Source organism: Frankliniella occidentalis, unplaced genomic scaffold (assembly GCF_000697945.3).
Source record: "Frankliniella occidentalis isolate FOCC.00 unplaced genomic scaffold, Focc_3.1 Scaffold136, whole genome shotgun sequence".
NCBI lineage: Eukaryota > Metazoa > Arthropoda > Insecta > Thysanoptera > Thripidae > Frankliniella > Frankliniella occidentalis.
Genome location: NW_026267263.1, coordinates 621,841 through 624,836, shown reverse-complemented (window position 1 = coordinate 624,836; position 2,996 = coordinate 621,841). Strand labels below are relative to the sequence as shown.

Genomic DNA, 2,996 nt, shown 5'->3' with positions numbered 1-2,996 from the left:
ACAATAGGAGTAGAGTTTACAAAAGAAACACTAACATGGAATCAGGCACAGACAAACACTATTAGGATCTAACGTGGTGCTCGAACCCACAACATAATTTTTCCCTACTTAATTATTTGAAAGGCATAACTACATTCATCATACACGATACCCAATGTCAAGACACAAGATACAAAATATCAGGCCACAAGAAACAAAATATCAAGACACAAGATACAAAATACAGGACAAAATATTACATACAGAGATGTACAAAAATACAATATACAAAATACACTAACAGTATACTCAAGTTAGTCACATACTCACAGCAAATATACTTCACAAGAAATACACTTGGCAAAAGCAATAGTAGTTTAGTTAACAATTAGAAAGCAAAGTCAACAAAGTAACATCTGAGAAATTTTTTAACTGGACTCGTAACAAGACCTGAACCAAAGAGTTGTATTTTTTTACCCAGACAGAAGTAGCGACCAGCTCTATAAAATTAACAAGCATTCTGGAGTCGTAGACAAAACTTCATCAGGCACACTTAACTTACGGAGAGGGAAAACCAATCCCAAGCTAACATAGATTTTAGGGTAGATACCAACATACATAGGTCGACAAGACAAACCCTACCAATACAACTCAAGAGATGAATGGTGAAGATGAGCACGAACAGAACTCTTCCGGACAAACTGTCCAAGGCGAAATCTCCAAACCGTCTGCCACCTGCTCCCGAAACCTCCTGTCACCTCGCCGTTCGGGTGAGTTCGGCTCGCCGGTGCGGTGGAGCCGATTTCTTGCCGGGAGTCGTCAGGGCTAGGTAGGCCGCCAGTCGCGCCGGGGAGCATGGAAGGAGGATGGTTGCCTATCTTGCAGGCGCTCCGAGGCTGGGCGCGTGACAAGTAGAGTGTTGCGTTTTGGAAACGAAAGTGTTGCCTCGTCCTGGTCAGCAGCGTGTCGAGCCTCCCAGTTCGTGCCCCGCCTCTTATTCGCGCGTGCCGCGGGAGGGGCGCGGCAGCACGGCGGCGCTGTTCTCACGGCTGACTCGGCGGGACGCGACACGCACGCGGTGGCCTCACCCGCGACGCCGCGCGATGCTTTTACCGAGTCAATTCAGTCAGGCGCGAGGCGTCGCTCCAGTCCACACCCGCGCCGCCCATGGCATCTCCTCTTAGAGCCAGCGCCAAGTCCCACGCGATGAGCTCAAGTCCTTTAGCATCAAACACGAGTTTTGTACAAGTAGAGAGTGAACTATGACTAGCTGTTTGCGGGAGTCCGTCCGGTCCGAGCGCCAAAGGGCCCTCGCGGTCCACCTCGAGGTCTGCTGGGCCGCGGCGGCGGCGGCGGCGTTGGCTGGTTTCAATGGCTCTTGATCTCGCCCAAGTTGTGCAGTTAGTTGTTTCTCCAACCCCGGCCCCGGCCCCGGCCCGGCCGCGGGGGCGCTAATGCGTCCTGATTGGTGGATAAGCCCGGCCCAAGTCGGTCATGTTGGCCGAGCCGAGCAGCCAGCCGAGCCCGGGCCTTTTAATTTGGACGGCCGTTTGTTCCCCTTCTTGGCGTCGCCGGGCAGGGAAAGTTTGATCCCGGGGGGTGGGCGCGGGGGCCTGCCGAGGCTCTGGGCCTTATCTGCGGGCCCAGGCGGTGAGGTGGTGGACGGGTCCTCGGCGGCCGAGTCATGCTGGGAGTGTTCGCGGAAGCGCTGACTCGCGGGGAGCGCGGCCGGCTGCCTGCCACACGGCTGCTGCTGGACCGGGAGCATTAACCAATTGAAAATACCTCCCCTCCTCCCGTCTCTGCTTACCCTCCCTCCCTCCCCCTCCTGCTCCTCCACACTGCCCGCCCGCGCCGCCACCGCTGTTCCCTTTTATCAGTTGAATTGGCCGCGGCGGCGGGCCGCCCCCCGCGACGCGACGGAACCAGGACGATCAGGCCCTGCTGCGAGGCGACACGACGGCTCGCCGTGCCTGCTGCAGAGTGTCACTGCAGAAGTAGTGGGCGTTAGTTTCGAGCAAAAAATCTTATTCCAGAGGCTGGAGAGAGTCACTTGCACCGGAAAGTTCCGTCTGTAAAGGCAATACACCACAGTGTTGCGGGTTTGCCTACCCGATCTGCCTGTAAGGCGCCATAGCCCCTTGGGCATGCAAACCCGCAACACTTGGTATATTAGCCTTTACCCTCGGTACAGTCTTTTTCCATTGGCCGAAACAGCAAGCCCTGCCCCTTAGGCCTGCTGATCGACACAGCATATCGCCTCTCTGCTGTGCCGAGTGAGCAATCAGCCGTCCTCTTGGACGCTCGCGTCGTCTTGTCGTCAATACACCCCTTCTTGCCCACCACCCTCGTGCCATAGCCGCGGAATGGTCGCGTGGCGGGGCGGGGCGCGTTGGAGGGCGGCCATCCCGGCGGCGCCACAGTACCTGGGGGCGACATTACTGCTGCTTGACGCTACAAACTAGCGCGCGTTACGGCGGCGGCCCTCGGTCACGTGCCCCCATAAAAATCACATTTTGTGTAAAATAATGCGTCCGGGCAGAGCGCGTTTTTATGTTTCCCAATTTTTTCGCTCGCTGTGCGAAGAGGCAGCGGCAGGGCACAGCGGGCCGAGAGAGGCTTTCGGTTAGGGGGCTGTTCGGCTGTTCCTGCCGCGCGCGCCTGCTCTGCCCGGCTCTGCCCGGCTCTGCCCGGCTCCGTGCGGTCTGCACGGCAGTATCGTAAATCTTATCACGGCGGCGGTGTGCGACGCTTGTTCATTGCCCCCCCCCCCCCTCCTCATACGCGCGCGGCCCGAACGAACAGGCGTCCCCATTCTTCTGCCGCGGTGCTGCTGCGGTTCGCTCCGCTCCACGACGCCAACTCCACCTTTTGCAGTTACGTACTGTACTGTACTGCCCGGTGAAAAGGGTTATTTTCGCGCTTCGAAAGTCGCCCCCACCTCCCTTTGCTCCAACGCTAATTCGCCGCGGCTCTCCTCCCTGCTCTCCTCCCTGCTCTCCTCCGTGCTCTCCTCC

The 2,996-nt window shown here is 57.2% G+C and overlaps 1 protein-coding gene across 2 annotated transcripts in view; it reads left to right on the top strand.

Annotated features, from left to right (window-relative positions):
- Window positions 1-2,996, top strand: part of LOC113206002 (uncharacterized) — a 191,803-nt gene that overhangs the window by 3,408 nt on the left and 185,399 nt on the right. The window lies entirely within an intron of this gene.